We start from the raw sequence: 13,952 nt of genomic DNA, 5'->3' as shown, positions 1-13,952 counted from the left end.
CTACCTATACCTCCATCTTAGCTGGAAGTCTCATCTTTATTTTATACTTGATATGACTCATCTTATTAGTTACATTTATTTTGAATCTACATTAAGTAACTCAATTCAACATTTATTGAACACTTTCTTGTGCCAGGTAGTGTTCTAGGCTCTGACACAGAGAGTTGAATTTCTTGCTCTTTGGTTCACAGTCTCATAGGGAAACCAATAAGCCTTTTAAAATGCAGGTGTTAACTACACCTGATAATATGTGTTTAACTCTGATTAGTGAAGGATCTTGGTAAGATTTCTTTTCTTGGATGTAGTGACATTTGGATAGGGTTTTGAAAGCTAAATAAATTTGGAATTTTAAAAGAAAGCAAAACAAAACAAACAAACAAAAAAACAACAACCCTGACATTACATTTTAAGTGCAGTGTTTATGGGGGATTTTCTGTATATAATATCAAATGTAATTGATAAGTGCATGGACTTAACCTCCTGTACTTATATATACTACAGGTGACAATATACATTGCCTATTTAGGTCTATTTTGTATATATAAAGGAGCTACAAAAAGCATAGTTTATTAATATTATCTGTATGACCTTAATCTTTTTATATTCAGACTAATAAAGGAAAAACCCAGGAAAAATAAGTAAGATGTCTTTAATATCCTAACAGTGTGGCAGAGGGTAATGTCTTTGTTCAAAGCATTTTACCATTGAGTTTTTTATAAGCGGGTCTATGCACAGAAAATTTTGTGTTTTTCTCATTAGGAATTTAGAATTAGAAAACCACAAGAAAAGAGTGTCATATGTTTCCTGTTGAAAAGAAAAGACATTTAACTTAGGTGAACTGTAGAGTCAGCCTAAGTTTCCAACAAAGAGAAAGCTTAACAGTATCTACGTACCATGCGTGTTTGTGAAGGAAAGGCTAATGACTTTTTATTTCCCGTAAAACAGAGGTAGCTTCCTCACTTTCTGTGGATATTGATGCAATACAGGAATTGAAATTCCAGTTTAACTTACATATAAAGTCATCCCCATAGTCTGTCCATCAGATTTTGTATCACCACGTATTTCTATATACAGATGTACAAATTGAAATATAATCTTTAATAAGTTAATGACTTATATTCATTCACCACCCAACAAATATGTATTGAACCTACTAAATATCAGGCCTTCTTCTTTCTTTCTTTCTTTTTTTCTCATGTTCGAATACAATTGGCCTTTTGATACTGAGGATACAGTAGTATTCAAAACAAAACAGACAATAATTTCTGCTGTCATGAGGCTGACATTCTAGGGAGTAGAAAACAAATAAATAAGTTAAGCTTTTAGTTAATATATATTGTATTATAATAATTGCTGTTGGAAAAAATTAAAGGGGTCAAAATATAAGGGGCTAGGTGAGGAGTTGTTGAAATTTAAAATGGGGTGGTAAGGAGGGATTCACTAAGGAAATAACATTTGAACTCAGACCCGAAAATATCCAATCTGCCAGAGAGAATAGCAAGTACAAAGGCCCTTGATGCCCATTGTTTCAGGAAAGAGCAAGAAAGCTAATGTTACTGCAGTGGTGAGAATAAGGCAAGAGGGTAGAATAGTAAGAGATGATGTGGGGGGAGGTAAAGGCAGGTCAGATAACATTGGATCTAGTAAGCCATTTTAAAAACTTTTTGTTTTTACAGTAGTCTAGATATTCATCTATTAAACTGCATTGAACATCTGTTTTGTATCAGGGATTATATAAAGTGCCAGGGAGACAATAGGCTTATAATTCTTGCCTTCAAGTATAACACTTGCTTTCAAGTAGTTTAAGTTATAGCAGTGAGTTTCCTTAATAATGATATAAATAAGAACATGTACTGGACACTTATATACCAGGCATTGCCCTAAGGGTTTATGTATATATATATTTCTTTAATATCACAGCATTACTATAAAATAGGTACTGTTACCCATGGCTGGGGAAACTAAGACCACAATAAGGTCGAGTAACTTGCTCAGGTTTATGTGGTTAGTCATCAGCAGCACTAGGCTTCAAACCTAAGGGGTCTCACCTCAGAGCTCAGCCCTTGACTATGATATATACAATGTGATCTTTCATAGGAAGTAGACCACCTCTTATGAAGATTTCTTCTCTGAGGTGGGGTAGCCTTGCAGGGCAACGTGAGTGTGGTGTAATCCTCAGTCTCACAGATCTTAGGTGCAACTCTGACTTCCCCTTTTGTTTACTGTGGCAATTTGCATAACTGAACCCTTTTACCCTCAATTTTTCTAATCCTTAGGAATGCGGAGAAAAACACCTTATAAGTAAGTTGTCAAGATTTAATTATAGTTGACCCTTGAACAACATGTGTTTGAACTGCATGGGTCTACTTATACATAGAATTTTTAAAATAAATAGAATAAATGTATTTTTTCCTCCTTATGATTTTCTTAATATTTTCCTCTAGCTTATTTTATTGTAAGAATACAGTATATAATACATATAACATGTTAAATGTTTTAATCAACTGTCTATATTATCAGTAAGGCTTCCTATCAACAGTAGGCTTAGTAGTTAAGTTTTGGGGAAGCCAAAAGTTATAAATGGATTTTCAACAGCATGGGAGGATTGACACCCCTTACCCTTGCATCGTTCAGGGTCATTTGTAGATGGAATGGGAACATTGTAGCACACTGTTTGACGAAATCTGGGTACACAATAGATATTTTGTTTTAACCCTTTCCCGTTCCACGAGTTATGTAAATATTACCCAACAGTTAGTTATATTTGCCTTGCAAGTCTTCTAGTCGAAGAGAATACTTGAGCAAGTATGATTCTTCTTGTCTTACACTACAGGTTTACAAAGTTCTGTAAATAGATGTAGCATCCTTTTCTCGTTCCATCATGTATGGGTTGGTTAAATTTTGTATTTAGAGCTGAACTGATTTCTTTTTCTTCTGAGTCAGTGGAAGCCAGCCATTTCTGCTGGGCACAGCTCTACCCTGCCTACCTTTCAATATGACACCTTCTCACACGCTGTTACTATACTGTCCGCAAATGCTTTTGTAGCCTTGGAAATGTGCTGTATTGAAAAGGCTTTTTGCCCTGGCTGGCATAGCTCAGTGGATTGAGCACAGGCTGCGAACCAAAGTGTCTCAGGTTCGATTCCCAGTCAGGGTACATGCCTGGGTTGCAGGCCATGACCCCCAGCAACCGCACATTGATGTTTCTCTCTCTCTCTCTCTCTCTCTCTCTCTCTCCCCCCCCCTTCCTTCCCTCTCTAAAAAATAAATAAGTAAAATCTTTTAAAAAAAAAAAGGAAAAAGAAAAGGCTTTTCTACTCGGCATGTTGATGTGCTGCAGAAAGCTCACTGAAGAACCATATTATTATTTCCTCATGTTATATTTTTCCTGGTTCAGTTTATTATACCTATAGAGATGCCTAAAAAATTCATTCCCAGAAGTAGAAGACCTTGTAGAAATGTAAATTCCTGCATTGTGAAAGTGGACATAGTAAATGACACACTAGGGATTTCTCTTCAACTTGTAAGCATCAGGAGCTAGCTGTGTAATCCTGGGCCAGCTGCTTAACTTTTTTGAGTCTCATTCACCATCAGAAGCCTGGCTATGCAACCCTGGCCAAATTACTTAACTCCTCTGTACCTCCATTTCTTTATCTGTGAAATGATGGTAGTAATAATAGTACAGTCTCATAGAGTGGTGAGATTAGTTCGTATATCTAAAGCACATACATCACTAGTCAGCATTAAGTACAATATTTTATTATCATTATTTTAAGCTTGGAATGACATCTTGATTGTTCATGTCTCCCTATTAAAGTACAGACTATGGTTTGGCTTGCTAATATAAAAAATATAAACATTTCAGAAAAGTAAACTTGTTTCACTCATTAATGATAACTGATCAAAATCAAAGACAACCTATTAGGTAAGGCAAATAGCTTGTTTGACTTAAAAAGGGGATCACACTTGGTTTTGTTATTTGTCCTTCCTTGTTGAATGTGTATATGATTAAATAATAAAGGCTTTCCTCAGTTTGGTTCCTATAGAAGAATTACCAAAGGCTGTTGAATACAAACCTAAGCCTAAGTGCTGTTGAAAATAGCCAATAAAATCAAGCTTTAGTAGAAGTACAGCGTAAATGCAACAGTCATCCTGTGACTTAATATCCTTGCTATGCAGTTGAATTAATAATCATTGGCACATAACCATTAACAGTCAAAGCTGGCTGTTCACAGCTCATTGTAAACAAGAACTATTTTCTATCCTGGATTCAGAGCACATTTCCTCTTGACAATCATTTTGCTTCTTTTGTTCCCAGTAATCATTTTGGGACCATTTGTGTTTTCAAGGAAACAGTTTTATTTCCAGACTCTTTTTTTCCAAAAAAAAAAAAAGATGGGCTGAGATTTCAATATATATTAAAACCTATTTTAAAACTTGCTTGTAACTAAAGGTATTAGTTAATAATTTTCCCTAGTTTTATGCAAGCATTGTTACATTAGCAATGTGCATTCACCCTTCATTTTCCCTTCCTGCTGTATCTGTACTAGGAGGTATCTTTTCAGTTTTTCCTTTCTAGTGGAATAAGGATTTTTGAAGATGAAAATATGTCAGCATTTTCCAGCCAAAAGAAGCTACAGTTACAACACTGGCAAGGCTGGTTTTCTTTTGTCCATCAATAAATTACTGACATGTGGAAAGTATAATGAAGTCATCAGCCAATATTTAAAATGTTGTTGTTAAAAGAAGGATCATTACAAGGACACAGCAAGGACAGAAGCAGTAAGTTTTGAGCAACAGCTAATATTTCCTGTGATCTCTTTGTCTCAGGCATTAAACTTGAAGTGCTTTTAGAAATGGCACTGGAATAATTCTCTTACTACAGCAGAAACTGCCAAAATTTCATAAACAACCAAAATATTACAAATTTCATTTTCCAAGAGAGGCCTTAACAATTTTAATACTGCCACTCGCTACCTCCCTCTCTTGCTCCCCACACCTTCCTGTATCCACCTTAACCCTACTCATCTTTCCTCATTTTCATGATACTTATTATCTTTTTAAACACTACATACTTTATTTATTTACCATCTTGATTATCTTTTCATTAGACTTAAACTTTATGAGGGTAAGAGAGTTCATGTTGTTTTCTGATAAATATAAAATGCCAAGATCTGTGTCTTGTATATAGTACTCGATAAATATTTGCTTGATAAATGAAAATTCTAAGTTTCTTCTTTGCATTGAGTCTTTTTTACTGCATGTTAAAAGGGACTGTTATATGTATACCATATTAGAAGACTCCATGGGAATTATTTTCATTAAGATTTTCATGTTTCACCTTAGTATACTTTGTACAGATAAAATTTGAGAAGACAGTAATAAAATTCCAATTAAAATTATCTTCATGGCTTCCCATGGTTTAAGGATAAGGGCAGTTGATGATGATTGGGAGAACTGTGTGAGGCCCCAAGGTGTCTACTTTGAAGGGGACTGAGGCATCATTGTCTTATGCACAATGTTTCATGTATCTTGTATCTTCTTCAATAAATGTCTCTGTTTTTCATATTACATGGCTGGATATCTTCTGGACAGACCTTGTATGTTCTTTGGCTAATCCCTTCACCTTCTTTCTTCCAGTCTCCACTCCCTTCTCCCCTCTGACAGCTGTCAGTCTGTTCTGTATTCCCATGTCTCTGTTTCTATTTGGTGTGTTCGTTTATTTTGTTCCTTAGATCCACATATAAATAAGATCATATGGTATTTGTTTTTTTTCTTTTTTTGACTGGCTTATTTCACTTTCAAATTTTTGATAGCATATCAGGGAGGCTGTCTAGGCCAAAGGTTTTCTTTGTGACAAAGTTTTAAATTATGAGTTCAGTTTCTTTAATGCATATGGGCAGATTGCTTCTTCTGCTATCAGTTTTAGTAGTTCACATCTTTTAAGAAATTTGACCATTTCATGGGAGCATTCATTGAATTTGTTGGCATTCTTAGTTGTTTATAATATTCCATTATTATCCATTTGTTATCTGTAGGATACTCATCATAATTAGGGACGATCATCTTTTTCCTTCCTGATACTAGTAATTTTTGCCTTTTCTCCTCTTTTCTTTATCACACTGTTACAAATTTATCAGTTTTATTCATCTTCTCCAAAACCTAGCTTTTAAAAAACTTATTTCCTCTATTTTTCACCTGCTTACTCTTTTTCTTTCATTGATTTTTATTCTTTTTTTAGATTTTATTTATTTATTTTTAGAGAGGGAAGGGAGGGAGAAAGAGAGAGAGAGAGAAACATCAATGTGCGGTTGCTGGGGGCCATGGCGTGTAACCCAGGCATGTGCCCTGACTGGGAATTGAACCTGCGATGCTTTGGTTCGCAGCCCACACTCAATCCACTGAGCTACGCCCGCCAGGGGATTTTTATTCTTAATTATTTATTTTCTTTGACTTATTTTGGGCTTAATTTGTTGTTCTTTTACTAGCTTCCTAGGATGGACAGTGATTATTGACCTCTCTTTTAATACAAGCATTCAACGCAATAAAATTGCTTCTCTAAGGACTGCTTTAGTAGTATCCCATGAATACTGATATGTTGTAATTTTCTTATTATTCAGTTTAAAATATTTTCTAATTTCCCTTAGGATTTCTTTTATGATCTCTGATTTTTAGATACCTTTGAATGAATTTTTTTGTGGTCAAAGAACATACTTTGTATGAGTTAAGTACCTTAAAATTTATTGAGAGGTGTTTTATGGCCATGCATATAATTTATCTTGGTATTGTTCCCTGTGAACTTAAAAAGAATGTGTATTCTGCTCTTTTGAGTGGGAGTATTCTATAAATGTCCTTTATGTTTTCATTTGTTTGATGCTGTTATTTTTTTAAAGATTTATTTATTTATTTTTAGAGAGAGAAGGGAGGGAGAAAGAGAGAGAGAGAGAAAGGGGAATGTGCGTTTGCTGGGGGCCATGGCCTGCAACCCTGGCATGTGCCCTGGCTGGGAATCGAACCTACAACACTTTGGTTCGCAGCCTGTGCTCAGTCCACTGAGCTACGCCCGCCAGGGCTTGATGCTGTTATTTAAGCTTTCTATAGTTTTCCTGATTTTCTGTCTACTTGTTCTATTATTACTGAGAGGAGGGCTGACATCTCCAACTATCACTGGGGTTTATCTGTTTCCCCTTTCAGGTCTGAGAGTTTTTACTTCAGTTATTTTGAAGCCTTGTGGTTTATGTATACACATGTAGGGTCATTAGTTTCTACTATGAAATTAGCCTTTTATCATTAAGAAATATTGCTCATTGTCCTTGGTCATATCCCTTATTCCAAAGTTGTGTCAGCAATAGAGTTGTTCTGTTCAGACCTCTTTTCCCCAAAGTAGTTTCCTTAGCCCGTACCCTCAGCTGTCACACTTTTGGGATCTGCCGCACAGTCGCACTGTAGCTATGCTCTCAACAGGATGCTGTTAGCCCATGACTGAGCTCAACATGAAACTAGATCTGGGCCATTTCTAACCAATACCAGGTCTTCTGATGGCCAGTTTCTGCTGGGGACTGGCAGTTAGACTGGCTGAGATGTTCTTGGACCTGCACTGCAGTGTGAGGCTCTCCCAACCCAGATTTTTCTCCTCCTCTCCTTTCACATGTGTCAGATCTGCAGTCATGTCCGAAGGCCTTTCTCTACCCATTCCTGCTCCCTCTCACCTTTATTTTTCACAAGTGTGTCCTGCAATAAGTCTCTTGAACTTCTGATTCAGTTCTTGATATCTGCTTCCCCTAAAGACCCAAACTACCACAGAAGTCTGCTTTGTCTGAATTAATATGGCCATGCATGCTTTGTTGTGATTAATGTTTGCCTGGTAAAGTTAGTCCATCCTTTTACTTGTACACGGTGTCTTTATAATTAAAGTGTTTTTCTTGTAGGCATCCTACAGGGCTGGGTTTAATCTACTGTCTTGCCATATGTTTTCTATTTATCCCATTTGTTCTCTTTCCTCCTTGTCTTCTTTCCTATCCTTCTTTTGGGTTACTTAAGTATTATTATTATTTTTAGTATTTCTTTTTATTTCCACTCTTGTCTTATAGCTCTTTGTTGATTATTTTTAATGGTCATGCCAGGGTTTACACTGTGCCACTTTATCTTATCACATCCCACCTTCAAATAATATTATATGTATAATGTAAGAAACTTTTTACTCTATGCTTTCATTTTCTCCTTTCTGTCCTTTGTGGAATTGTCATCATACATTTTATTTGTTACATGTGTCATAAACCTTACAATGAATTGTTATTATTTTTATTTTAAACAGTCAATTTTATTTTAAAGAGGTACAAATATGAGAAGATACTTTTTTATGTGACCACATACTTACAAATTCCCACACTTTTATTCTTTTGTATAGTTTCATGTTTCCATCTAGTATTATTTTCTTTCTTATTGAAAAAACATACTCTAATATTTCTTGTAGTACAGATCTGCTGGCAATGAATTCTCTGTACTTTTGTTTGTCTAAGATTGGATTTACTTAGTCCTTGTTTTTGAAGGATACTTTCACTGGATATAGAATTCTAGGTTGACCTTTTTACTTTTTACTTTCAGTACTTGAAAGAAAAAACCCTGCTTTTTGCTTGTGTTATTTCTAATAAGAAGTTGACAGTCATTCTTATCTTTGCTCTTCTGTACGTAATGTGCCTGTGCTTCCCCACTCTGCCACATTTGCTCTTTCTCTTTATCTCTGTTTTCAGCAACTATTTTTATCATGCTGTCCCTGGCTGTGGTTTCTTGTTTTATGTTTGTTGGGGTCCATTGAATTTATTGGATCTCTGGTTTGTACTTTTCATTGAATTTGGGCACATTTCAGCCATTATTCCTTTACATCACTTTAATCCCCCGCCCTCCCTTCCCTTCCCAGCACTCTGGTAACACTTGTGTTAGATTGCTTTATGTTGGTCCACGGGTCACTGACACTTCATTTTTTCAGCTTTTTTTCTCTGTGTTTTCAGTTTGGGTGTTTTCTTTTTATTATTGAAGTGTAGTTGACATATTTAATTGCTTAATTAATTTTTTAATTTTTAATTTTTGTAACAAGAGCTCTTTATTACATGGATTCAAATATGCAGCAGACCACTCATGTTCCCTGCCATTTAACAATCACATTCAATAAAAGCCTTTTAGTACGTTTCTCAACACTCATTGCTAAGGGGCTTCCTTCAGATTCCCTTTATAAAGTCTCGCACAAAGAAGAAGTTAATCACTAGTAAGAAAGACATTGTTAGCAATAGTTTTAGATCATAATCTTTATCATCGTCCATAAACATGCATTTCTTCTCTTTACATGCATGGCATTGTAAAATGGGGGCTACACTCTGCCTACAGGACAAAGTGTATAAGTATAATATACCATACAATGCTGACACTATTAAAAAGAGCTTAATAACAACTACTGGGAGATAATTAAATCTGGAGTCTTAATGGAATCTATGAAGAGATTTAAAATAGCAAACAAACTAAACATTGCAGTAAACGATTTACCTGGGAAGGGGTCAAAGGGGAGTTTTTTAAATGTGCTGCTGAAGGGTTTTCTAAGTTGCTCCAAGTTTACTTTCTTTCTGCTATTGTCTTAAATACTGCAAAGCATTGTGAGCTGCATCACTCTGTGATCACCACAGGAGATCCCAGAGCCACGGCAGACTGTGATGGGACTGGTGGACCCTTCAGCGAGACACTGGTATCTGCTGGCCCTCATTTTCCTGTATCCAAATATATTATATTAAAACCTTGTTCCTTGCTGATTTTACTAAGCAGCTGGATATAATCTGTATTTGAAATATTTAGGGGGCTTCTTTCCAGTAAGTTGATCCTTTCATCAGAAGAATTCCTCAAGGAATGCCAAGTGCATCCTAAAGAATGACCTACTATGTTTGTTAGGGAAATGTGGTTCTCTGGAGAAATATTACTGAGTCTCACAAGAAATTTCTCAGCAGCATTTCTGTTGGCCTGTTTTGTTTTTTTTTTTTGAGGTCCCTTTTCCAGTTTCCATAATGCCTTGAGCCTGCAAGGTATATTTTCTGAGCAGTTCCTCCTTTCTGGGAAAGGGTATATTCAGGAAGTCTCTAGCCAGGATGAATTGCCTGTAATGAACAAGCAGGATTAAGCTGGTTTCCACGGTTGTTTGGAAGGATCAGGCATGAATACAAAGCACTGACTTTCCAAATGTTTATGGCAGCTTCTGCAGCTCTATGTTTTACCAGCTTCTTAAGCGTACCTTCACCTTCTCAGGTTATGTCACCAGTTGTTATTCTGAAGGTGAAAGTGGACATGTGTATTTGCACATCAGATATTTCACATTCATAAAGCATTCCGATGTTCTTGGTCTTAAACGTGAACTGGTGTTTTCCCTGGCTTAGCTGTGACCATATTCCCCAAGCTGAAGGTCCTGCTGTCCTTGCACTCCAGTGGTGGGTCCACCGCGTGATACCTTCTCTGGCACTGGCGCTGTGGTGAGAACGGAGGGCCCGGCAGCAGGTAGGAAAAGCAGCATGGTGGCGGAAGAATGTCCTCATTCCTGGGGTCAGCTGGTCCCTGAGAGGAGCGCTCCAGCGCCAGCACCACCACCACTGCCACCTAATTTTTTTTTTTTAATTGAGATATAACGGACATGAAAGGTATTTTCTGTATTGTTTTGCCTTTGAATTTACTGGTCTCTTCTTTTGCAGTTAATGTTCTGATAATTCTATTTGGTATATTTTCATTTCAAAATTTTAAAAAATATTTCTATAACCTCTTAATTCCTTTTTAATCTTCCATTTATCTCCCCATATCTTTCTTTTAAATCCATAAATACTTTAAGCATATTTATAATTGCCCTTTTGTGCTAATTCTTCAGCTCTGTCATTTCTGAGTCTGTTTCTGTGTCTCATTTTCTTGATTTTTTGCTGTCTTAGTTTTTTATTGAATGATAGACTTGTGATGGTTTTGTTTTGTTTTGTTTTGTGTAAACTTTTGTTGTCTTTCTCTACAAAGGTTTGTTAGGGCAGGTCTGGAACAGCCGGTACTCTAGGGCCGAGTTAGCCATGCTGTGACACTGATGCTGTACTTTCAATTGTCATTCTGCCAGATAATTTTCTGGTGTTGTGACCTCAAGCCCCAGGTGCTCAGCAAAGGCTGGTAACAACCCAAGTGTCTCCTAGCCCTTCAGCAGATCTTGGAATTGTTTAACATAGATATTTACTTGTTTTTTTGCCCATAATTATAATGTTGGACCTATGCATGTATGACTTAACATTCAGCAACAAACTCAAGGAAATCCCTTTGTTGATTTCTTGAGATCTCGTCTGCATAGATCCTTCCTGTAAGGTACTTTTCCTGGCAAATTCCATATGCCTTAGCCTCTGTGAACTCTGTTCTGTGTCCCCTCAACTCTGTGAGACCCCAGTGTTCTCGGGTTTCCTCTCACCGCACTGCCAGTCTGAAATGAGCATCCAGGCCGAAAGGTGGGGTAACTGCAGAACTCACTGCAGATGTCCCCCTTTTCTCAGGGATCATGTTTTGTGCTTCCTTTAATCTAATATCTATGAACAGTTTTTCACATATTTTATCCAGTTTTCCAGTTATTTACTGTAGAAAGGCTAATCCAGTCCCACTTAATTCACCATAGCCAGAAACAGAAGTTTTCATTTTTAGGAATATTCTGGATGTTTTCTCCTACATACTAAGGTAGCCTTTGAGACCATCTCTGGTGTTGAGAGAGAAGGAATTTTGCAGGAGGGGGAGAAGAGACTCCAAGGCCATTTGCTGTGCTTTGGGTTAGCACAGGCTGAGATTAGACACAGGACCATGTTGGGCATATCAGAGAAGTAGGGGTATGGCAACTGGAAAATTAGGGGTGGCCCCTCTTCTTTTCTGGTACCCTTTTCCTAATTATCTTCCAATCTTAAGGGATATAAGTAAAAAATAACCTCAATATCCAGCTATTCTAACAGAGCAGTTTCCTGGCTGGAAAATTCTGTCTCTCTTAGTTTAGTTATGGATAGAATTTTTTTCTCCTTTGAATGTCCATAGCAACTTAAGTATTTCTTTTAATGTTTTTATTCTACATCAGCACTGTTTATTAAGGACTTCCAAAAGACAGGCACTCCATTAAGGATTTGCATTCATAAATTCTTCTAATTTTCACCATGTTCCTGTGAGGCAGGTCTAGTGTATTCTCCATTTTACCCATAAGGAAAGCAAGACTTTAAGGGATTCAGAAATTTGCCCAAGATCACATAGCATGGATACAGCAAAGCCAGAATTTGAACTGATGTCCTCACTTCAAGCCCTGTACTCTTGATATTAGGCTGCACTTCCCTCTTTACTACGTAGTACCTTCATACTATAGTTATTTCTGGAGCTGCCTTACCAGTTCATGAATTGAGAATAGGAACACTGTACTTACACATCTTGTGTCTTCAAAGCATCTAGAAGAGCACTGTCCACAGGAAGCTGAAAAGGAGAAAAGGAGGAAGAACTATTATCTCCTTTATTTCTCCTTCTGGACAAGAAATAGCCCTAAACTTTTGGAATTAACTTGCTATCACAGTACTTCCTTATCAATAAGATAAATCTTTCATTTTATTCCTAACTAAGCATAGTTACTAGAGTCAGCTGACAGGAAATTAGCTGTCCTTCTATAAAATAATGGATGGCAAAAAGGAGAAATTCATGTTGTTCTTTTGTGCAGTGTAATACCCAGTAATGGCAGACTTTGGGATAATGTATTCTGTATTTGCTCCTTTTAGTATTACCTGTAAATTGTCTTCTCTTGCAAGATTGATTGCTATATTTTCTGTAGTATTAGATAAATGTTTTTTTAAATCAGATATATGATCCCAAATAATTATGGAAATAGCACAAGAAGACCCTGTAGTCATTAGCTTGAAGTTATCTCTTTATTTGCTAACCAAGTAACACAATGATATCTTGATTAAGTCTGTTACTAGCCAGGGCTATAAAGCCACTAATCCAGGATCTGGCTGGCAGGTTCCTCAGAATCCCCAGGAGAGGATGTCAGAGCTTCTGGGTGAGTGCTTACAAGAGTTCTTACATTAGATGAAGAAGAGGCTGGACTATTGGATGACAGTTTTCACAATTCACCCTCCATCCCTAGGGTCAAACGTGCATGTTCCAGGAGGTATTTAAGCCACATCTGATCTCTCCGAGTTGAACTCACGAGCTCCATGTAGATTGGTATTTGTTAGGCCAGAGGCTACATGTAAGGCGAGAAAGCCTTGCTGCTGAAAGCTGTCAAGAATCTACTTCAAAACTTCTTTAGAATCTCTAATTACTCAGTTAAAAATGCCTCTAGCAGTAGAGAAACTGCTTGAGAGGGGGAGGAGGAGAAGGGATGTGGCGAAAAACATCTTTACTGTGCCTGAAACTTGTAGCTTGAAAAAACAGAGAGGACAAATAACTTGCTAATGGCAGTAAATTGTTTTTATTTGACCACCACTTTTCTTCAGAGATTCTTTTTCATCAGCCAAAGGCTATAGAACTTTCAGATTTTATGATTATGAAGTGCTTCCTCATATTTTGGAACTAAAATGACTTAATTCAGAGTAAGTACCTTCAAATCTTCTTTTCCTCCATTTTTAATGCTTGTGAAAAGATCTGTGGCAAGAGAGCTCTTGTTCTTCCTGTAAAGTGGGAGCCAAGAGAAGGCAGAGAGGAAAGGAAGAGAGAGATGTGGAAGTTCCTATTTCTTAGGCAAAGCTAGAGAAATCCTTAGAAGAGAGAATTATGTTTCCAATGATGTTTAAAATTCAGGATACTTCTCTTGGTAATTTGGTCAAGTGGACAAATATCCACTAAAGTCCATATCTTTTGTACACAGAATAGATTAATGAGAAGATATGAAAGAATTGATTTTAGTCTCTTAGTGGCCTGAAGTGGCCCGAACTGGGTTCAGG

The 13,952-nt window shown here is 36.8% G+C and overlaps 1 protein-coding gene and 1 pseudogene across 2 annotated transcripts in view; one reads left to right on the top strand and one right to left on the bottom strand.

Moving 5' to 3' along the window:
- The window catches only part of ARHGAP28 (Rho GTPase activating protein 28), a 217,992-nt gene that overhangs the window by 49,404 nt on the left and 154,636 nt on the right, over window positions 1-13,952 (top strand). The window lies entirely within an intron of this gene.
- On the bottom strand, window positions 9,618-10,461 carry LOC123826297 (annotated as a pseudogene).

The sequence above is a fragment of the Phyllostomus hastatus genome, unplaced genomic scaffold, assembly GCF_019186645.2.
Source record: "Phyllostomus hastatus isolate PE091 unplaced genomic scaffold, TTU_PhHast_1.1 phas_contig_80, whole genome shotgun sequence".
NCBI lineage: Eukaryota > Metazoa > Chordata > Mammalia > Chiroptera > Phyllostomidae > Phyllostomus > Phyllostomus hastatus.
This window is presented reverse-complemented; position numbering and strand designations above follow the sequence as displayed.